Source organism: Schistocerca serialis, chromosome 5 (genome assembly GCF_023864345.2).
Source record: "Schistocerca serialis cubense isolate TAMUIC-IGC-003099 chromosome 5, iqSchSeri2.2, whole genome shotgun sequence".
NCBI lineage: Eukaryota > Metazoa > Arthropoda > Insecta > Orthoptera > Acrididae > Schistocerca > Schistocerca serialis.
Window position 1 is genome coordinate 437,031,190 of NC_064642.1, and position 25,277 is coordinate 437,056,466.

Sequence of the window (25,277 nt, forward strand, 5' to 3'; positions counted from 1 at the left end):
CGAAGCAGGCTAATGCTCGGAACACACGAATGTTGCACGTCGAACACGTGCTGCTGTGACTGTTGTTGGGTTTGTGCTTGACTTCACTTCTGTGCGCGCTATGCTGTGTACTTTCAAATCTTCATGTGGACCAACTGTACGAAAATGGTTCAAATGGCTTTGAGCACTATGCGAGTTAACTTCTGAGGTCATCAGTCGCCTAGAACTCAGAACTAATTAAACCTAACTAACCTAAGGACATCACACACATCCATGCCCGAGGCAGGATTCGAACCTTCGACCGGAGCGGTCGCTCGGCTCCAGACTGCAGCGCCTAGAACTGCACGGCCACTCCGGCCGGCACCAACTGTACGACTCTCTTTTCAACTGAGATCCACCATACACTCTATGTACATACTACCCATGATTCTGACATCGATGTTTCTCGCATCGACTTCCTTGTATAAGACATTCATGATTTATTAACTGCTGGGTAAAGTTACCAGCTTCCGACTAATTCGTTTATCGCTAGGGACAACCTACGGTCGTGGCTGCTATTCTTCCCCTTGAAAGGACGAGAATACAGCACAAGGTTTTAAGTGCTGAAAACAGTTTTTAAAATGCATTAAGACAGATGACAATATATTTTTTCAAAATGCAGTTTGGTATAAAATTTTTATGAGTTTTGAAGATTTTAGGTGATTATATTTACATTTAAAATATAGTCACTGATGATAATGCTGCTGTGGCGTAGTGGTGATGCTTGCTGTGCATAAAAACGAACATGTTCGTGACATATCTTCTGGTAAACCTTCCGGGATGTAAGGTCGTGGTCCATGAAACTCTTCAGCTCCTAACGTACTGAGCTGAAGAGTTTCATGGACCACGACCTTACATCCCGGAAGGTTTACCAGAAGATATGTCATCCGGTCGTGAAAGCCTTCATACTACGTTCGTGACAGATGTGGAATGGTGCGTATGACAGTGTGGCCTTGTCAAAACGTGGGTAGCGACTATAAGTCATTGAAAGGGAGGAAGGAGGACGGAGTAAAATGGAGTAAGGATGTGAGATGCAGGGTTGTGGCTTCACAATGAAGGGGGGGGGGGGTGTATCTCGAGACAAATTTCATCTTTGGATAGTGGGAATTGGCTGAAAACTCGGTAGGAGAGAGTCGATAACGCATGGAAGTGCATGGATATTAGTGGCACACTAGTGTAGTGGATAAAAGTTTCATGTTGGGTCTGAGTTTTGAGGTTAATTTATTGGATCTGAAGGTTATGAAGAAGAGGAAAATATGTAGAAAGTAGATGAGCACGTGATGCGAGTTGGGAGGGTAAACGGATGTGGAAGGCGAGGTGAAAAGTAAAATTTCGAGGATGTGGAATTTAGAGGTCGCGGCTGACGTTGTGGTGACCATTTATAGCCCACAGACGGTTTCTCATAGGTCGTCGTACGTCATTATTAACTGATGTTGTCACTGCCTATGTCCATGCCTGCAGTGGTGGCGCAATGGTTCTTGCAGGCAATTCACAAGAATTCGCCATATATATACGTCTCTTCTCCTTGTTGGGTGATCGGTTCCAGAGACGTTTATATAAATTGTCACTGTATTCGTTGAAGTTGTTCTCGTACGCAGTAATTTCTGTTGTCTCTTCGACCGTGGGTACATATTTTTCGTTCATCAAACGACGTCTTTTGTTTAATTGCCATCTACGTTATTTGTTTAGTTGCGAGACAGTTCTCAGGAACTGTGATTACACAGATTCTGGATTTGTTACGTAACTTTTGGTGCTTTGTGCCACGAGCGCAGACACAGACACCATGTCTGGTAGCATGACGTGATAATGACGTACGCCCACCTGTCGCAGGATGCCTTAGGGCTATAAACGATCACAACCACAGCATCCACACAGTCAGTTATTCCCGACGAATACGATTGAGGGTTATTTTAAAATACAAGATTTTATCCAGATTTGACGCGTTTCAAATAACTGAAAATATTTCATACTCACGAGTAATTTTTATGTTAGTCAGCTGAAGTGTGTATCTCCTGTTAGCCTAGTACACGACTTAAGCAACATTTCCAAATGAATCTTCATCAGCCGTTTCAATAAAAACTTTTGAGGATGCCCATTTCTTCGCAAGATCCATTGTCTATATCTGCCCGAGTTTCACCTTCTTAAACTCTATTCTCACCAACTTTAGAAATGCCCCTTCGTCAATTTGCTAACACTACACAGAAAAATCTATCGACTCTATGTGGTGTCATATTCAAACAATTACCCACAGACGCTGAAGATGAACTCTGGGCACTTGAAACTGATGAAGGTTAGTGACAAGTATATTATAACCACTGGAAAAATTTATAGCTCCAAACCTCCTCACATTAGAAGGTGAAACACAAAACACAGTGCCAGAAAGAGAAGGCATATATACAACATTTTCAGGTTCAGAGCCCTCCGCATATCACTTTAAAACTATACACAATGCAAGATTCTCCATTCATATGTACGAATGCTTCGAGCCTTCTTGCAATAACCATTAATGCCCTTTCCTTGTAAATCTGTGTACGTCATTTCCTTCTTTTTCTCTGCTCCATTTTACCGACTATATAAATTTCATTGTCATCGACACAATGCATGATTCGGCCAAAATACCGGATCAACTGCAACATATCTACGTCACGGCGCTATTTATCGTTGATACCTAAAAATTCCCCCCCCCCCCCCTCCCTCCCAGCCACTCCAAGACTCTTGGCTTTTGCACCTTCCCAGTGCACATCTCATAGAACACAAACATAGCTTCCAACACCGGGCACTTGAAACTGATGATGGTTAGTGACGAGACACTGCAAAAATTTATAGCTCCAAAACATAATGCCAGAAAGAGAAGGCATAAGAGATGAAGGTAAAGTAGGATCTATAAGAGAAGCATTTGGAAAGGTCTGTCTCCAGAAATTGTCAACCTTATAACAAAGCATATCAATGAAGAGGCACTGAGGCAGGAAATACCCATGACAGACAGACTGGAATTCATGGTATATTTAGGGCTACTTATTATTATGGGGAAGGAAAACAACTGTAAGTCATCTGTTACAGATTTATGGTCCTACATTTCAGGAAGGTTTGTTTATACCTCTACCATGAACCGAACCAGATCCCAGAAGCTTACTAAAATAGTAAGATCTGATGACAGAGAGCCGCTAAGCGACCGCATAAACATGTTACATTTGCTGCAATACACGATGATTTTGATAAAACGAATGAATCCCTGCCAAAATATTACTCTGTTGGGATGCACACTGTTATTGTTAAAATATTGTCGTTGTTCTGTGGCAGGTGCCCCTTAAAGGTTTTCATGAAGGAAAAAACCTGGTAAATACAGAATACTTATACGCATGTTCACAGACGCTAAAACCAGATATCGTACTAGCATGGAACTTTATGCTGGGGAAAACAATGATGGTACACAATAATCAAATTCCCCTGCAGCTGTGATAAAACGCCTGGTGGTTCCTATACACAATTCAGTGTGAAATGTCACCACAGACAGATATTACACTTCAATTGATTTGGCAGAATATCTATGGAGGAATCACAAACTAACTCTTGTGGGAACAGCTCTAGCTAACAGGAAACCTAAACCTCAAGAACTGAAAGATATCTCAAGATGAGAATTATATTCTAGTAAATTTGCTTTCAATTATACGCTAAAGAAATATCAACATTTCGACGCTGCAATTGGTTCACATACAGACATAAGAAGAAAATAGTTATAAATTTATATTGTAATGAGACTAAAGGTGAATTTGACACGATAGATGAAATGGTGAGGAAATACTCAACTAAGAGGGCTACAAGAAGGCGGCCTCTGTCTGTTTTCTGTACTCTTCTGGGCATATCAGCCGTAAATAGTTGTACATTACTTTTGTTGAACTTCCCAGCCTGTAACAAGAAAAAAACCTAATAAGCGACGTATTTTTCTTCAAGAACTGTGACTACAGTTCACATAGCCATACATTGAGGTAAGGGCTACAAATATTGCAGGGCTGGCAAAGCCTGTAGTTTACAGTATGAAGGGTTATCTCAGACAGATAATCAAGCAGAACTTCGGTGCAAAGGAAACTCATGGAGGTAAAGGTAGATGTCATTTATGTTAGTGAAAGCCGTTCAAAAGCTCAATCTATAACAAAGTGAACAAAGCAACAATAATATGCAACAATTATAAGAGATAAACATGTGGTAAACAAAGCGAAAAGACTGTTCTATGCTCCAAGTTTGAAGCAGATTCCGAAGAAAATGGTGAATAATTCTTCTCACAAAACTATGTTACGTACGTAAGCTATTGTATATCACCTGAAGTTTTTGCAGTATTTTCTAATTATAGTAAAGTGTACTTTGATGCTACTAGAACTAATTTTTCTCAAGATAATTAGACTTTGTAAACTTGAATGACGAAGAAAGTGAAAGATATAAAATGTATTTTTGAAAACAGTTTTTAAAGGAATTGTTAAGGTTTTCGATCCTGACTATGGATCAATAGATCTTTCAGAAGTATTTTATTAATGCGATTCAAGAACAATTATTGAATTTTATACATTTTTAATTTTTTTGTGATGGGCACAAAGTAACATCCCCCCCTCCCCTTGGTAACACGCATTACGAAAAAGGGCTTGGTATTTCGAGGGTTAATATGCATAGTGTTCTGCGTGATTGTTCTAACGGATCCTATCCCGATATTATATTATTTGTCTTACCATCTCGATGTTTTTGGAGAGTGTTTAGCCTTTTTTCCCTGTCGCTACGCGTGTTAGCAGTGCTCGTAGCTTGAGTGTTTTCACCGAAACTTTGAGCTAAGTTATAGCAGAACACTGTGTTACAGTTTCTTGTAACCACCACTTCACAACCACTCTTACCACAACAAATGCGAGACATTTTCATTAACTAAGAGATTGTAAGCAATGTTAATGTTACCATAGGCTGAATTTGTGTACTTTAGTATTTATTTTATGGTTTCTTAGTTTCGGTCTGCACTATTCGCTGTGTGGTAGCGACGTACGGTTGCTTCTTCAAGTATGAAATCAAAGTTCTCGAATTTTTTCGAATTTTCATCTCTACTACTAATGCTATTGTTAGAAGTTATTTAGGACGTAGGCCTCGAGCTAAAGCAAACAGCCTTAACCCAGGAGTAATACCGCTTCCCGTCAGATCACCGTAGTTAAGCATTGTTTGGCTTGACTAACACAACAATGGATGACCATTCAGATCTGCCGACACTGTTGGCAAGCGGGGTGCACTCAGCCGTCGTCAGGCCATTTGATGAGATATGTGACTGAATTGTGGCTGCTCTGGTCACGAAAACTGACGATGACCGTGAGAGCGGTGAGCCGACCACATGTCTGCATATCCCCGACCAGTAACGCCTGTCGGCTGAGGATGACACGGCAGTCGGTCGGTACCATAGGGGCTTTCGAGGCCTGGTTCCACGAGCTAAAAAACGTCACTAATATTTTGTCAGATTGTTAGCATGCCTCAGGATATTACTCTAAAGCGGCTGCACGTTGTGTCTTGTCAATAATAAAAAACTTTGACTTTGCAAACATCGCAGGTCTTGTGAGAATAGTAGTAACACAGAACTTCTAATAAATGGTACTGGTATACTCGTAACTCATAAACCCAGTAGCACATGACAGATACAGTCATGATTACTTAATAAATAAATTATATTTCTCTGTTCATGCCAGCTTATTTACAATGCTAAATCAAAATATCTCTGCATTTGTATATTTGTATGAAATATTCGTTGGATGTGACCGTTGGTAAATCACACAGCTAGCCACACTGCTTAATTTCAGAAATGGACTCTAGTGGTAGTAACTAACTACATTTTTACTCATAGATTGACAATACATAGATGTAAAGTTACATATTTAATAAATAAAATCTTGTTTTATATGTATCGTTAGATGATGCATGTTTCTAAAAAAACTTTCATACATGAAATCTGATTTACATTGTTCTCCAACACTGCGTTTCCTATTATACGATTTCTAAATCGGTCATCCTTCGCTTGCAGCGAAAGCTAGCAATAATTTCAAATGCTATTCTGTTTCCCTATAAATGTCGACTGTGTAATTTTCCTCTGTTATATATATACCGCATGCCATAATCTACTAATACCGCATGTACAATGTTGATGATAAATTACCTTTGTTAATTCTAATACTATACAAACGTTGACTCTGTTGCATTATTTTCAATTGATGTCTCCATTAGCAACGCCATCTGGTGCTACCACTCAGCACTTATCATCTCTATTGCACTCTAGGTCTAGTCGTCACTTGTCACTTACACTGTTGCAGCCAACATTGTACTAAACAAACAAACGATATTATGCTGCATGTATTTACCTACTGTAACATTATATTGCCTCAAGCCTGTAACCTCAGCATATTTTCCTTTACGGATTTGTAGGTGGCAGTTTACATTGCCGAAACTAGTAATCCAGTAATGTGTTAACTCAGCGATCTTGACAGATAAATAAAAACTTTTCATAAGAAGACTCCTGTACAAATTTGTAAATTTCCTCCTGTACTGACTGATCATGTTAGGCAACCATGACTATATAACGTCAAGAGAGAGTTTTTGGAACCAGATTTTAAACTGTAGGAGATTACCGGGCACAAACGTATATTCTAATCACATTTTCTTGGTTATGAATTTGAGACTGGAGCTTCCGAAACTGCAAAAACGTAGGACACAAAGGAGATGTGGCCTGGATAAGTTGAAAGAAACAGAGGTTGTTAACGACGTTCAGAGGGAGCATTAGCCAATGATTGAATGAAACAGGGGAAGAGAGTACTGTATAAGATGAGTGGGTAGCTTTTGAGAAATGAAACAGTGAAAGGAGCGAAGGATGAAATAGGAAGAAAGACAATGCCTAGTGGAGTATACAGAGGGTCTGTATAAGGAAAATGATCTTGAAGCCAATATTATAGAAAGGGAAGTGGACGTAGATGAAAATGAGATGGAAGATATGCAACTGCGAGAAGAATTTGACAGTGCATTGAAATATATAAGTCGAAACAAGATCCTAGGAGTAGACGACATTGCGTCAGAACTATCGAAATGTTTTTGAGAGCCAGCCCTGACATGACTATTCCACCCGGTGTGCAAGATGCATGACGTAGGCGAAACAACACCCTCAGACTTCAACAAGAATGTAAGAATTCCAATTCCAATGAGAGAAGATGCTGACATATGGGAATATTACCAACCGGTATAGTCAGTCATGGTCGCAAAGTACTTGGACGACATATTTTCATTAGAATGGAAAAAATGGTCAAAACCGACGTAGGAGACAATCAGTTTGGATTCCGGAGGAAAGTAATACCACACGAGGCAACACTGACCCTATTAATTCTATCTGAGGAAAGGTTCAGGAAAGGCAAATCTATGTTTATAAGATTTGTACACTTTGATAAACGTTTTGACGGAGGCGACAGGAATACACTCTTTGAAATTCTGAGGGTAGCAGGAGAGCGAAAGGATATTTACACCTTGTACAGGAAGCAGATGACAGTTACAAAAGCCTATGGGCATGACAAGGAAACAATGACTGAGAAGGGACTGAGACAGGTTTGTAACCTGTCCCCGATGTTGTTCATTCTGCACATTGAGTAAGCTGTAGAGGAAACCAAGGGAAAAGTTAGAGAAGGAATTAGCGTTCAGGGAGAACAAATAAATACTTCAAGGTTTGCCAATGACAATGTAATTTTGTCAGAGACAGTAATAGGCTTGGACGATTAATTGTACGGACTGGACTGTTCCTTGAAAGGAGGATGTAAGACGAACACGAAAAAAGCAATAAGTGTATTTAATGGTTGTCGAATTAAATCAAGCGATGCTGAGAGAACCAGAGTAAGAAATGAGACACTATAACTAGTGGATATATGTAGATACCTTGGAAGTACAATAAATGTGACAGCTGAAGCACGGAGGATAAACGTAGACTGGCAATGGCATGAAAAGCATTTCTGAAGAACAGAAATTTATTAATACTGAATACAGTTTTAAGTGTTAGGAAGCCTTTTTTGAAGGTGTTTATGTGGAGTGTAGCCTTGTATGGAAGTGATACGTGGATGACAAACAGTCCATACACGAAGAGACTAGACGATATTGAAATCTGGTGCTACAGAAGAGCGTCGAAGACTAGTTGCGTAGATCATGTAACTAACAGGGGAGTAGGGTACAGAATTGAGATGAAAAGAAATTTGTGGTACAGCTTGACTTAAAGAAGGGATCGGATGACAGTGCACGTTCTGAGACATCAAGGGATCATAATATTAGTACTGGAGGGAAATTTGGGATTTAAAAATTATAGAGGGAGAGCGAGACATGAATAAAAACAGCAGATTACAATGAGTGTAGCTTGCAGTAGTTATTCAGAGACGAAGAGGCTAGCACAGGATAGATTTACATGGAGACTGCATGGATTCAAGCTTCGGACTGAAGATCGCAACAGAACAAAGTACCTCCATTTCGTATCCCTTCATCAATGAAGACTGCGTCATCCACTTCTTAACAGCTTACCCCAAACATAAACTGTTCTCCCAAAGCTCCCACAGAGCTCACACCACACTTAATCGCACATCCAGTTATCCACATCTGCCATAAGGAGCTGATAATTCACAACGAGTGAACAGTCAAGTATTTCGTGAACTGTACTGGTTGTTCTCAACTATACTTTAGTAGAAATCTCCACCATTGCTTATTTTGGGAAATTCTGTTCACCTTTGCCATCAGTTCTGCAACCTTCACCCATTTGAACCCACTTACCGTTTAAAACATTGGTCTTCTTCTAGAATTTTATCCGTTCACATTCCCACAGCCATATTTGGTACCTATTTCATGTTTCCTCAGGATTTGTCCTATGCCCTAATTCCTTCTTGTAGTTTCAATTTGCGATAAATACATCTCTTCCACATACTGTTCAGTACTATTTCATTGATTATTCTATCCAACCACGCAATATTTTGGACCCTTTCGTAACATTACAATACAACACATCTTTTTGGCCTGGTGGTCTAGCGGTAATGGGGAACCAGAAAACCAGGGCGTGGCTAGATCGAACCTTGATCGTATCACGGATATTTCAGATTGCATTATAATCTACTTTTACCCTCAACGGCGTGAGGAGTCAATAGAAATGACACGGAGTTCGGATTTTACATTGAAATATAGGCGCCCTTTCCCTGAATGGATAACTAGAATAGGTTAGGGACACGCAAGTCGCCCGAGCGACGTCCAAATGAAAAACTTGCAACAGGCTATTGGGAACACAATACATCTCTTCGTCTCTGTGCAGCCTTATCTTAGACGTTACTACCATGTAAGGCTGTACTAAAGACCAGTACTTCGCAAAACACTACTTAATTACTGTATAATTTCAAGGTTAGCTTAATTCTCTTTTTCTGAAGGATGTTTGTTACTATTGCCAATCTACATTTCATATTCTATTCAATACGGCCATCCTCAGTTATTTTACCGTTGAAGCACCAAAACTAGTCGACTGCTTCTCATGTAATACCTCCAGCAACACTTGACTTAATTCGTCTTCTCCCTTTCACCCTTCTTCCACTTTTGTTGAAGTTCTTATAACCTCTTTTCTAGACACTATAATGGCGTCAAGTGATCTAGATCCTTTAGTAGAATGACATCAGAATTTTTTTTAGTATTTCTTCTTTGTCTCTGAATTTTAATTTCTTTTCGAAATATCTTCTTGTTTGCCCTTAGCATTGTCTACTCATACAAAAAAAAAAAAAAAAAATAACTAGGAGATAATCTATAATCTTACGTCATCCATTCTCAACTAATGCTACGTTAACACGTATTTTAACTCGTAAGACTGAAGTCTAATTCCTGAACGTTCCTTCAATACCTGTTCTGTTATCTATACCACGTAACTTCAAAATTTCAACTACTGTATTTTACTTAATATTATCAACAGCTTCTTGTAAATCTAGAAACGGTAGACACGTAAGTCTGTCGTTATATATAAAAAAATTTAGTTCAAACTAGTTAACATATTTTACTACCGTAAATATTTCCGTAAATTGTAACAATTCGTGTAGGCTAAAGAGCACCGTAATTGCAGCTGACTGATCCGCCACTTCATAGCGAATGCAAATATCAGTAATGGAAATAAAATGTAGCCCTCTCATTTCCCTTTTAATCAACTTGTTAATGAACAGTGTCCATTTGAAACACACACATAATTACAACCAATTTCATTAGAGAATTTATATTATCCGCGTGAATCCAGAAGGTCTCTCCCTTATTAGAAGACAGTGGATGCGAATCACGTTTTACTGTTGTGCTGTTGCTGTGCACATGGTAATTTTTTAAAATACACTGCCTGGTAAAATAAGTGAAGAACACAGCAGCTGTGGTCGATGTCAATGTAATTCCATACATGCACACACCATCGGCATCTATGAGTATTATTTGAGTGGCAGTCCCCTGTGGCAGGTACAGTGGCCAACAGAGAGCTTTACAACTGTTCTTGTTTAGTGTTGTTACCAGCCTTGGTAGGGTATATATGGGATGTTGATGATGTAGAAATGTAGAAAGTAACTATTCGATTTACATTTGAAGATAGAGTGAACGTTGATAAAAATACATTTATTGCTTTTGTAGAATTAGAAAAAAACTTTCGACAAAAATGATTAGAAGACACTCTTGGAGTCAGTTGGTTAGTTACATGTTCCATAGTTCATTTGAACGATTCCTTTATAGAAATGATATGGAAGGAGTCAGTTTACAAGTATACAAGATTGGTGTTAACACTAATGAACACATAGGCAAGTGATCATAATGTTTTGCCGCTATGTATTGCACTTCTCTCTGAGATACTAACAGCTTTAATAATGGGGAATATACGTCCATACTTACAACGTTTCTCAAAGTTGTAGATACAGATATCCCTATTCCTCTGTAATTGTGATGAATTATATCTGATGGATTTCATTACTGAAACAATTTATTGTGACAGTGTGGTTAAAAACTCCAAATCCTTGAAGAGGTGCCTACATGACACCACACACAGTTCTTACAGTTCGTCTTTGTCTCATCAATACTTTCTATTTAGGTGATGAGTTACCCAATAAAATTATTCCATGAGACATTACTGGATTGAATTACAGAAAGTAGATCAGGAGATCGATTCGTTTGTTTCTTAGACTAGCAGTTGCACAAAGAGCAAAGGTAGCTGTTCATCACTGTCTAGAAGCACTAATTTGTACTCCCAAAGATCTGGAGCATTATACACAGTATTTTTGCTCCTGTTCTTGTGCTGTATCATTTACTTGTACGACTGAATCTGTTGTACAGAACTGAATATAGTATGCTTTTTCAAAATGTAGGGGCTGTCAAGTGTCTGAGAACCACTTCATAGTTATTTGTAAAACATCATTAACAGTCTCTTCTTTCACTTTCTCTCTAATGGCATTTATTACAACACTAGTATCATCCACAAAAATTACCAATTCTGCTTGTTGAACGTTAAGTGGATGGTCATTTATATATAGAAGGAATAGGAGCAGACTCAGTATTGAACCCTGTAGGATTGTATTTGTGATTGCTCACCACTCATTATAATTTTCTATCTTCACAACATCACAGCTGACTTGTTCAGCACAGCTTTCTTCTATTTTGTTGGCTAAGTGTGTTTCAAACCAATTGTGTCTAACGACAACAGTTCCATGAAACTTAAGTTATTCTAAGACTGTGGCATGATCTACACAATCAATCACCTTGGAAAGAACGGAAAAATTACTCACTGGCGACATTTTGTTATTTAAGGCTTGTAATATTTAGTGGATGATTGTGGCAGTATCATTCTCAGCTGAGTTGTTCTTCTGCAATCAGATCTGTGATATGCAACGTAAGTTGTTTTTACTTAAATGTGAGACTTCATTTGAGTACATTACTTAACTGAATATTTTGAAAAGAAGATAGCAGTAAGAATATTGGACACTATTTGCTTAAGTCTTTATTGTCATCTGTCCAATATAGAATAGGCTTAACATTTTGCATATTTTAACATGCCTGGAAAAATTCCACATACCTGTGAAACATTACATGTATTACGAACCATTACATATATTATTAAGATCATTACCTATTAAGTAAGAACAGATTTTCAGAACTATATTTGAAATTCTATCAAAAACATGTGAGTCATTGTTTTTTTAGAATATATATATATATATATATATATATATATATATATATATATATATATATATAAAATTATGTAGAGCCTATGTTTGTTAGAGCATCGTGTTAAGTTTTGAAATGAATCATTCAAGAGCTTCTCAACATGTTCCCTTATAATGGTTTCGCTTTATATACCGTACATACATTTATTTACCAATACATCAAAAATCTATGTACTATGTCCATCTGAATGTGCATTAGAGCGTCCAGTAAAAAGATAGGATAAATCTGTCAAGAATTTTCAATGTTTTGGTAACAAAGTTGTACAATGACTTGTCTTTATGTAACAGCATAGATACAGTTTTTAGTGGCGGGACACCTCTTACGTATACTATTTCCTGTCTCCTGTGTCCCACCCAGAAGAATAACCTATGCTTTGTTAGACAACAATCAAGTAAAAATAAACTCACTTTATAACAGCTAAATCACCAAAATTAAGAGACCTGTAGTCACCCACAGTTGGGAAGCAGAAGATAAGAATACAAAGTTACATAGTACCCTTCACATTATTCTCTCTGTTCAGAGATCAACAGCAACGGAAAATAAGCGTTTGTAAAATGAATTAAATATTGGAAGAGAGATAAAAGACTTCTATATTTCTCTGTCATACTGTACCATCCAGAGACGACAAGAAATTTCGAAGGTCATTTCAACAGAAAGATTAGTATCCTGAAAAGGGATTATAAAATGAATGTCAACAAAAGGAAAACAAGAATAGCGTGGTGCAGTCGAATTTAATCAACTCATCTCAACGGAACTAGAAAATTAAAAACAACAACTATGAGATGAATTTTACCATTTGGAAGGAGTGATAAATAAAATACCAACGTTGTTCACAAAGAGAATGTAAATTGCTCATTCAAAGGTAACTAAAATTTCTCTGATAATAGGAAATGTCTTCGTTACAAATTTTCTTGTTAGGAATTCTTATCTGAAGGATTTTTTGTAGTATAGTCTTACCTCGAAGTGAAATATGGACAGTGAAACTTTTGAAATTCGAATACACAGAAAAAAGGCTGTATATTGATAGGTAAAACGAGCACATAAAGAGGGTGTACTGAATCGGAGGTATAAGAGCATTACGGCAGTACTTGATTAACAGAAGGACTATGTTGATAAAACACACCTTGACGCTGCTAGGAATTGTTAATTTTGAAGTAGAGGGAAGGATGAAGAATACAGATCAAAGAGGGAGGCCAATAATTTATTACATTATCATGTACAAAACGATATTGGTTGCACCAGCTGTGTTAAGAAGAAAATAATTACACAAAAAAGCTAAGTTGGAGTGTTGTATGAAGCTGATTTTGGGACTAGACTAAAACATTATATGTATTTGTTGTCAATGCTAGTGTAAACATGGTCTTCTGAACTTTCTTAGAATTATTTTTCATGTCATGGATACAACCTTGTGTAAATTCTCGAAGAGTTAGTGAAAATTATGTATGTTGTGCTCTATAGAACATTTACATGATAAAATGCCAGTACAGTCACACGTGGATTGCTAAAGGATAGGAAAGGCAATTGAAATATATTCAGGTCCTTGTGATTGCGCAAATACTAATAAATTGTATTTCTCTGTTTTCAAAATGAACATTTAACGTTTATTTGTATCAGAAGTTGTGTTACAGAACATCATCGAAACACTGCTTCCAAACAGGAAAACAATAACGACGCAGTAAAGGTGGCCTAAACGCTTTCTCGACAGTCAGGTTATTCGAGCAAGCACTTTAAATGCATATTCGTCGATCAGAGTAATTTCATCTATGATTGAAAACTCCTCAGTCCTACCATCGCTTCAGATATTGCAAAAGATGCCTTGCGAGGAGGTGAAGGGTTTTACAAGTGATAAAGGCGCTCGCACGGAACGTTTGTTTTCATAAAGCCTCATGAATAGAGATAGGTATTCGTTTCTTTTCCACAAAAGTTATGAACTGTGTGAAATTGCTTTTTTGTGTTTCTCAGTAAGAGGTATTTCTATTAAGAGTGAGCCCGCGCCTGACCTTCTATGAATGGAGTAACTTAGTGATCCATGAGGCAATTCCTTCGCAGTATCTCTTACCAGGTTTGAACAAACTACACATGTGTTGTTAATTCTGATGCACTGATAGATTCTTGTTCAGTGTATGACTGTATTACGTACATTCTCCATTACAGGTATTCAGTTATTGTTATTTATCGTTACGTCCGTCGTCCCGAAATAAAACCGATGAAAAGAGGTTGTTTCTTTCATGAATGGTTATAGCTACTATTCTCCACACTCTAGTTGAAAGGTTTGTTTGCTCTGTGAGAGAGGTTACACTGCATCTCTCTGTCGTAAATATACTTGTGAGACTACTTTCCTAACAACTTTAGCTACCAGTAGTAATCTGAAACTCTGTCCTACCCAACTGTCATAGCTGAAAACAATGGACATGCCACATTAACTGTACTATTAATCGTTCAGACAGAGTGAATGTCAGTTTATGTGCCATCAACTGATCAATGGCCTCGACATTGTAAATGGATTGCAGCTACTGACTGGTGCCCTGTCAAAATAAAAGAGAAAGATGATGAAGATCACCAATGTCGAATTGTGTAATTTTGAGTAACGGTAAATTTGGAGTGTAAAGTGTCAGAAGTTTCTTGACAGGGAAGTGTGTTGTGTAGGAAAATCGAGAATTCAGATTCACCGCAAACTGAACTTAGTAGTTTCACGCTTGCATTGGCACTACATAAAACATTACTATGGTGTGATTGCAGCACTGAAGTCAGGTTCTGAACGCTTTCCCCGCGTAAGCTATCAGGTGCTTATGACGATTTCTGTTTGTAAATAACAGGAAGATAAAGCACTGTAGACTTGAACAACAAAGAGACACGACGTTAAGTTTTATAATTTGGACTCGAATAAATCATAATCACACTTTCTGACTCAATAGATGCTATGACAAGCTGAATGAGAGTTTGTAATGGGAGGGAGCAATTTTGTTGTCTACATTACTGTCCAAAGTGCATAGGACGGCGTATCTGAAACTGTTCAAACTGAACATCTAAGGTGTTAAACTACAAAAATGAATCGAAATATATTTAAGTCACAAAGTTCTGTATCAGTGGTACACAGAAGTCTGAAAGCCACTATTCACAGAGAAATTTTAAGATACATAGTACACACTTCAGAGAATCTTCATCACGGAGACAACGTCAGCTTAATAGAAAGCAATTTCATGGAGAGATTTTTTGGAGAGTGTTACAGATCTTAAAAGTATGGTGCCAGTCATTTAAATGATATTAATGTTGTGTAGACATACATAAAAAACTTCTCATTGATATTATATCTCGCAATGCGATTCACAGCTAAGAGCTTCATTAAGGAATCATTTTATATGGTTTAGGTGAGCTAGAAAGGAAAACATGTCGCATGTATATTTAATCAGGTGTAAATTGCCAGTTAGACTATATCCAGCACTAAGTTATAATATTTTGTTAAATATGATTTACACCTAAGAGAAAATATAATGAAGATATCCTCCTTTAAGCATTATTTGATAAGAAAGTTTTCTAATTACAGGAAGACCATTTACAAGCAACAGTGATTCCAAAACTGTTGTGTGTTGGACAGTGTCCACATGATATAGCATGAGCGCTGCCGGTCAATACTGATAAATTATAAGTTTAATTTTCCATCAGTATGTGCTTTACTAACTAGGTTCAGAATCAATAGTGAACGTGCAGTCGTATTGAACGAGTGGCGTGAAACAAAACATGCGTTTCCTGTGGGTGCTGTAACAGTTAAGGACTGAGAGTGTATTTCGGTAACACCGAAGAAACGATGCTACAGTGACGTAGATAGGAGGAGGATGTTTCTTTATTTATGTTATTACACACCATTATTACACACCACAAAGAATCGATGCCGTTGGCGGTTGCCTCGTCATTAATTTACACCGATGCCTGACAACGTCGACTAGGATGTAGCATCACACGCTTTACTCTTTAACGCGGGCCATATGTTTTAATCCTAATACGAAATTTTTCTTTCCTTTCATCAGAATGGATTGACATTGGTGACTCTTGCTTGCCTGAGGAGACTGATATTCGAAGATTCCATAATAAATGAACTCGTAATTGGCTTTCTCTCTGACAGGAGAGCAATATGTACAATGAATGGAATTAAGTTGGCGTATTCTGTAGATCAGTCATTTGTGTACACATAAATAGCTCATGGAAATTCGATTTCAAATGGAGACCTACAGACAAACTCATTGATACATGAAATATCTCGTGTTACCGTATACATAATATATATGCCTTTTGTGGAGGTTTTATGGACATAAATAAATCGATAATCACTAACGAAAGTGTAGGAGTAATTAATATTGTCCCATATCTTTTGTGGAAAATGAAAAGAAGGAAAATTATCACTAAGATGTCATCGTCGACGAGATATTAACTAAATTAGATTAAGTTCTGATTTGATAAGGATGTCAAAGGGAGAACAAGAAGAACAGAAATCTTTATGAGTGGAAGGAACTTTGATAACACTACTCCCGAATGCGACAAAACGCTCGACAACCACTTCCTTGCTACGGCCTGGTCTTGTAGGTTTTTCTGTAGAATAACCAAATATGTGAAGTTAAAAATCTTAGCTATAATAAGTGGATCGCTGAGAACGTGAGGATACAAAGAATATAATTACATCACAGTTATGTCGCAAGGAAACACTTTCAGCGTTTTACGCATCTACCGTAGTAGCCGTCTCTGAAAAGAGTTCTTCGCTGCGATGTAACGCATTTCAGTGACGATACGAAGTATCCAAAACCATGCATTATAAACTCATTATTGATTGATATTCAGTGCCATTATTAATGAGATGAAATGATTGGAAAGTAAATGTTATCTTGCAATCTACTCCCACCGTATTTAAGATTTAATAACGTAGGAGATATTGGGCAACATGTGTAAGATAGTAAATAGTTTCTTCATTCATCTGCGAGAGTGGCAGCTGTAATAGTGACGTATCTGCTCCCTCATTTCATGTCACTAATGTCTTTTGAAACATTTTAGTACTGAACCATAAAAACATTGAATGAAGAAAACGGTTCATTGGGAAATAAGTTAGAAGTAGGGTTACTAGTGTGGTGTCACCGCACCTGCTAGGTGGTAGCCTTTAAATCGGCCGCGGTCCGTTAGTATACGTCGGACCCGCGTGTCGCCACTATCAGTGATTGCAGACCGAGCGCCGCCACACGGCAGGTCTAGTCTAGAGAGACTCCCTAGCACTCGCCCTGTTGTACAGCCGACTTTGCTAGCGATGGTTCACTGTCTACATACACTCTCATTTGCAGAGACGACAGTTTAGCATAGCCTTCAGCTACGTCATTTGCTACGGCATAGCAAGGCGCCGTATTCAGTTACTATGAATGTATTCTGAACAAATAATATTGCGAATCGTGTACCGTCAAGAGCGACGTTCATCATTAATGGATTAAAGTTAAGTATTAAACTAATTACGTCCGCTTTCTGAATTCTAATTCCTTGTCATGTTCCAGACCTCACGTCAGTATAGTTCTTCCCTCCTCACGCCAGCCTGCGTGAGCTAAAACGCGTGCATTTCGGCCTCCTCTAGTAACACGGTGTTGGCTCTTCTCCCAACACAACAACTAGAATACGATATTATTAACTAAAAACTGTGAAAGTAAAATCGAATCAAAAAAATGGGAAAATCAATAGTGGGATCGCATTAAAATACTTTGACACTAGAATGTTTTAGGAAAGTGATATACTGTCGGCAATAAAATTCGGTTAAAACTTGTTGAAACAGTATTCTTCTGAATTTTGGCGCTTTATTTGGCATTGTTAGTTTACTTTTACTTCATCCTTAATCAAAGACGGATAGGAAATGTTATCGTGGAAACGAGGCAGCCCGAAAGTATTGCGTGTATGTGGAGCTCCACAAGTCATAAATATGTAAAGACATTCATATTTATCTAGCAACAAAAGCTGCTGGTAACTGCTGATAAAATAGACTTTTGCATGCTACCAGGTTAGATCGAAACGATTATTCACTGTCCAGTCATATTAATGGCACCACTTATTAAAAGCTTCAGTAACCACCTTTTGCAGAGCACACGAACAGGAAGATAGGCAATGACATACCGGTACGTATCGACAGAGGTGTGGAGCCATGCCAATTCCAGTGCTATGGCCAGCTGCGCTAGGTTTCTCGGTTGAACATCCAAAGCGCTGTCAGCCCGATCGAGGTCGTCCCGCAGACTGTCACTTGGTTTTAAATCCGGGAGGTTTGACGGCCTGGAGATACGGTAAACTCATTCAGGTGCTCTTCGGATCACGCACTTACATTGCGGTTAGTGTGACACATGACACTGTCGTGCTTGCAGATGGCATCGTGCCGAGGGAAAAACAAACTGTGTATAGGGGTGGAGGTGCTTCTCGAGAACAGACGCATACTTGTGCCTTCAGGAATAATGAGATCACTCAGGAAATGCCTCGACAACATTCCTCATATCATAAAACTTCCTCCTCCGGCCTGGACCCTTCCAACAATTGTTGTAGGGCCTTTGTTTCCAGACGTTTCATACCATACACGAACACGGCCACAGTTCCGATGGAGCATAAAATATGACTCAACTGAAAAGGTCACTTTTCGCCAGGCTCAGTAGGCGACCAGTTGCGATGTTGATGTGCAAATTACAGCAGTCAGCATGGGTGCAAAAGGCACCCACCGGTGAGGCTCATTTGTAGCAACGATCGTTGAACCGTCGCTGATGAGACACTGTCGGTAGTCTCTCGGTTCATCTGGGCAGTCAACCGCTCAACTGGTTCACGAAAATTCGTCTGTATATGTCAACAGCCGTTGTTTACCCCGGTAGTCTACGACCCGTTGTGCTCGTTGGTGGTTTTGGATAGCGCCATTTTGCCATGCACGGTATACTTTTAGCACGGTGGCAGGTTAACAGTTTACAAACTTTTCCGTTTGGGAAATGGCTCCACCCTTGATGCGAAAGCCAATGATTATGTCTTTTTAGAGGCCAAATATATCGCTTGGTTTTCTTTTATGACAACGGCTGCAATGTTGTCCGCATCACCCCTCTCCTACACACGACTCGCCTTATGTACCCTCCACAGCGATGACGCTTTCACTGGCTGTTGTATTTTGATGTCGACCACAGACAGTGCTCACATTAATGTGACTGGAACGTGCAATTGGGATATAGAAGCACTACAGCAGCCTAAATTATAAATAGTATCATTCTTTCTGTGGCCCCAACAAAAATAAAAGGAAAAATGTTCTTAAATACTCTGTGTCACAGCGGTCAAAGGTAAAATGTATTAGTATAGCTATATATTCCTATTAGGCGATCCGTAATCATGTACCCTGCTGAAGAGTAAACACAAATCATGTGGCTAATTCTTCAGCACGTAAAGTGCACTCACCTTAGCAGCAAGCAACATGAATACAGTGTACTAAGAATTTTTCATTGTATTAATGCGTTTTACTTTTTATTGTGACAGAGATTCGACCGAACTTCGGGATCAACCCGATAGAAACCTGATGAGGTTGCACCAGCATGTCTGGAACGCCGAGTGAGAGACGAGAATACAAGCAACTAGGAAACAGGTAACAGCAGACGGCACCAGAGATAAATACAGCTCAACGAGTATTCTGGAGAGAGACAACCTGATACATAGCGAAAACTGAGACCAAGAACCAACGGTGAGTAGCTACATCACGACGATGGTGAAGCGAATACAATACTGAGTCCCGTGTCACTGCAGGGTGAAACTTATAGGGCGGCTGGAACTCTGATTAACCGACAGATTCGTTGCTAGCGCTCGTGGATATAACAGCTCCACCTGATTCCCAACGTCCAGTTACATGCTCTCCACTGGGCTTTAAAGGTCGCCGAAGTGGCAACGACGCTTTCAACGGCGATGCAAGACTTTTTATGTATTTTAATTGGTGCCGACGCTGCTATGAATGCGACTCCCTACACGATGCTTTAATAACTCATCGGGTAAAATATTATTCTCTCCCACGAAAGGGCACACCAGTTTCTTTGGAGGGCTGGAATTAGTGTTGCACTGGTAGCTTTTGCTCGTGTGCCCCTCCATCGGGTAAAATATTATTCTCTCCCATGAAAGGGCACACCAGTTTCTTTGGAGGGCTGGAATTAGTGTAGCACTGGTAGCTTTTGCTCGTGTGCCCCTCCAGCGGCGTTATGTGCCAGTGGGTTTTTATCGGATCAGTGCACAAACATGGATCGACGTGGAGATATAACTGAATTCCAGAAATAATATTTCGTGTTTTGGTGTCACCATGGCCAAATTTTTAGGGAATCAGTGCGGACTCTCCCATGTCCCAGTAACTAATGGCGTAGTCCTCGGTGTCATCTACATCTTCATCTGAATCTTGATAATTACCCTGCGATTCACACTTAAGTGCCTCGCAGAGTGTTCATCGAACCATGTTCAAGTTATTTCTCTACAAGTCCGCCCTCGAACGGCGCAAGTAAATCTTTCTATGCGAACTTTAATTTCTCTTGTTTTATCATGACGATTATTTCTCCTTACGTAGGTGGGCGCCAACACAATATTTTCGCAAACGTGACTTTGCCACGACGGAAAACGCCTTTTTCTTAATGCCGCTCCAATTCACGTATCATGTCTGTAGCAATCTCTCCCCTATTTGGGGATACTACAAAACGAGCTACGCTTCTTTGAACTTTTTCGATTTCCTCCGTCCGTCTTATCTGATGCGGATCCCACGCTGTACAGCAATACTCCAGAAGAGGACGAACAGGTGCAAGCAGTTTCTCCAGTAAACCTTTCGCACTTTCTAAGTGATCTGCCAATAAATTGCATTTAGTTGAGTTTACAGCCCTTAGATTTTTGTGATTTATCGTGTAACCAAAATTTAACGGATTGTAGATGACCTCACACTTTACAGTATTTAGAGTCAACTGCCCCTTTCAGCGCCATACAGATATCTAGTCTAAATCATTTTGCAGTTGTTTTTAATCACCTGATGGCTTCACAAGATGGAATGGCAGCCTCATCCACAAACAATCTATGAGGGCTGCTCAAATTTTATCTTACCTCGTTTACGTTGATCAGGAACTGCAGGGGGCCTGTAGCGCACCCTGGGCGAATGCCAGATAATATTTCTGTTTCACTCGATGGTTTTCCGTCAGTTACTACGAAGTGTGTCCTTTCTGACAGGAATTCATGAATCAAGTCGCACAATGGAGGCGATACTCCATAAGCAAGCAATCTGATTAGAAGTCGCTTGTGAGGAACGGTGTCAAAAGTCGTCTGGAAATCTAAAAATATGGAATTCATTTGATACCCTCTGTCGTTCACTAGCCCGTGAAGACAAAGAAATAGTTGTGTTTCACAAGATCGATAGTTTCTGAATCCATGCAGACTGTTTGTCAATAAATCGTTTTCTTCGAAGTAATTCACAATTTTCGAACACAAAATATGTTACAAAATCCTGCTACAAATCGACGTTAGCGATATGGGTCTGTACTTCAGTGAATTACTCATATTTCCTTCCTTGGGTGTTGGTGTAAAAAATGCAACTTTCCCGTCTTCAGGTTCGGTTAGTTGGACGAGCGAACGTTTGTACGTGGTAGCTGTACATGGAGATCTTGTATTACCATTTATTACGCCATAAGATCAGTGCGTCCAAAAAGATACTAACCAACAGAAGTTAGAGGGGACGATCATTTTTTATCAGTGACAATCGATTTCAAACTCTACAGAGGTTTCAACTGTCAGTAATGGTGATCCATATCAGACAGTGTCTAAATGAACACTGCGAAGGAAACGACAGGTTGCGGACATTCGTAGCCTGTTATCTCGCAGAAGTCATTTCCTCAAAGCGGCACTTATAGCTGCGTGTCTATATCGGACAGTATCTAACTAAAAACTGTACAGTAGCTTAATGAACGTGTATAATGTGGTCCGACGAATTATGATTGCGGTGTTCGACTACCAAAAATATTCAAACGGAGTTCGAGCCCTGGTGACAAGGCGGGGCAGCAGGTAAGCGTTATTCCGCATGGGTGCGCTGCTTACGACCGCCACAGCGACACCACCCGCTTCAGGGCCATATAAATATTTCACCCACCCCATTCAAACTAATGCCATTGCCTATTTCTCCGATTCTCCCACGTTCAACAAATCCCTTTAACTCCTGGAAAGACGTGCATTCCACTTGCATATCGACGTTTGAGACTGGAAAAAGTCCTTGGAACCGTACAGTTTCATTTGATGAAAGCTCCTACGCCTCGGCTCAGGCACGATCCCCTGTGTCGTTCTATGCTGTGGCTCTATTCCAATACAGTTGGAGAGCCTCTGCAACGCTGTTGCAGTTTGGGGGAAATATTTAACTGGGCTGAGGCGTGAATGGTTATTTGGACAGAGAAGGCAGGCGTGGTAAGGTAGTCCATGAAGTTATGCAAAGCCAGTGTGCCAGGGTAGGATAGTGATTAACGCATCTGTCTAGTGAGCAGGAGGCACGGGTTCGTATCCCGATCTTGATATAAATTTTCATTCGTCCCTTCGGTCTGCATATAAGAATCGTACTTTAATGAGTGGTGTACTGTTTCACGGTGATAACAGCCGGAAATGCACGTGCATTTTTCATTCTAAGCAAATAGAAATTCATATCTGTGATACTTGTGACCGTACCTTAAATTGACTATTCGCGATACAGTGTTTATTTCAATGGATGTACAGCTACATGCAGAAATACGACTTTTTTTTTAATTTTTTGATAAATTCCTATGGGACCAAACTGCTAAGGTTTACACATTACTTAACCTAAATCAAACTAACTTGCGCTAAGGAGGACAAACACACCCATGCCCGAGGGAGGACTGAAACTTCAGAATGGGGGAGCCGTGCGAACCGTGGCAAGGAGCCTCAGAACGCGCGGCTACCCCCCGCGGGGAATACGTCTTCAATTAAGATATTCTTTACCTCTACGGAGTTCGCACCATTAGAAACAAATCTGGCCATGAATGACTATATACGGAAGTGGACAGAAATAGGGAAACAACAAACACTGTCATACGGTGTAGGAAACACGCTGGCATTCGATACAGCTTTCAATCACCTCGAAATGCATAAATATAAGTACTGTATGGTTTTCATGGGAATGTTACGCAATTATTTCTCCTAAATAGTGTCAAGTTCGGATAAAGGATGGTGGAGGTGGTTTGTGATCATACACATTTCTCTCCAAAGGAGAACCACATAGGTTCAATGATACTGAGATTTGGTGACTGCGGTGGTTTGTGGAGATTCAACTATCTGTCTTCACGTTCACTTAACCAGTCTGAGATCATTCGAGCTGTATGAATAGGCACAATATCTTGTTGGAACGCAGCAACGCCACTGGGGAACAAACACTGTACCATCGGATCGACCTGATCAGCCAAAGTGGTCACATAACCCTTGGCAGCATGGGGAGTTTGCAGAGTAACGATGGGGACCATGGAATATCACGATTTGCCTGCGTACTTCATCACCGAAACTCCGCGATTTTTCAGTCTTGGGACGTAAGCTAGGCCGGAAGTTGAAACATTGTACAACAAAACTCATCTTAGCACATGACTTTTCTTCTTTGTTCGATATTCGCGATTTCATGGCGTTGGCACCACATTTTCCTGTTACAGCATTTACGTAATTGATGAGTGGTCTTCCAGTTCCACATTGCCCTGCAGTTCCTCGCTTATGGAGCTCCCTTCGTGTTGTTTTGGCGCTGATAGAGTTCGCAAACGTGACATTGAGTTCTCGAGTGATTTTTGCACCTGTCGTCCGCTTATTTTTCATCACATTCCTGTTCAATGAGCGTCTAGCACGATCACTCAGCACATACCGTCATCCACGTTGTGACTTAGTAGATGATGTTTTTCCGCTTTTTCTGCATGCGATGTAAGTCTTCAGTATGGTGTCTGGCTAAACACCAAAATTTTCGGCTATCTCCGTTACGAAAGCAGTCACCAAACGTGCGCCAATAATTTGCTCACGTTTGAATTCACTTAGCTCGGACACAATTCACTCATAAGACCATAAAACACTGTTCTGCTGCTACTGACATTTACAACGTACTGCGGACACTGCGCTGGTGCCATTCATGGTCATGTACAACAAAGCAACCCGCACGCTAGCTAGAATCTATATTTATGTTCAAGCACGCATTTCTCGCAGTTATGGCATATTTCTGTCAAACCCCTGTACAAACAGTACTGAAGTCCTTAAGAATCCCATTTGATTTTCTATTAATCTTCGCCATTCGTTTTATTTTATACAGGGTGCTACAAAAAGGTACGGCCAAACCTTCAGGAAACATTCCTCACACACAAAGAAAGAAAATATGTTATGTGGACATGTTAGAGCTCATTTTATTACTTCTCTTCAAATCACATTAATCATGGAATGGAAACACACAGCAACAGAACGTACCAGCGTGACTTCAAACACTTTGTTACAGGAAATGTTCAAAATGTCCTCCGTTAGCGAGGATACATGCATCTACCCTCCGTCGCATGGAATCCCTGATGCGCTGATGCTGCCCTGGAGAATGGCGTACTGTATCACAGCCGTCCACAATACGAGCACCAAGAGTCTCTACATTTGGTACCGGGGTTGCGTAGACAAGAGCTTTCAAATGCCCCCTTAAATGAAAGTCAAGAGGGTTGAGGTCAGGAGAGCGTGGAGGCCATGGAATTGGTCCGCCTCTACCAATCAATCGGTCACCGATTCTGTTGTTGAGAAGCGTACGAACACTTCGACTGAAATGTGCAGGAGCTCCATCGTGCATGAACCACATGTTGTGTCGTACTTGTAAAGGCACATGTTCCAGCAGCACGGGTTGGGTATCCCGAATGAAATCATGGCGGTGAATCGAGGACGAAACTAAAATGAGCTCTACATGGAAATTAAGCGTTTCCAGACACATGTCCACATAACATATTTTCTTTCCTTGTGTGTGAGGAATGTTTCCTGAT

At 39.8% G+C, this 25,277-nt stretch overlaps 1 protein-coding gene across 1 annotated transcript in view; it reads right to left on the reverse strand.

Moving 5' to 3' along the window:
* LOC126481984 (nephrin-like) overlaps positions 1-25,277 on the reverse strand; it is a 460,432-nt gene that overhangs the window by 126,883 nt on the left and 308,272 nt on the right. The gene's annotated exons all lie outside the window — the stretch shown is intronic.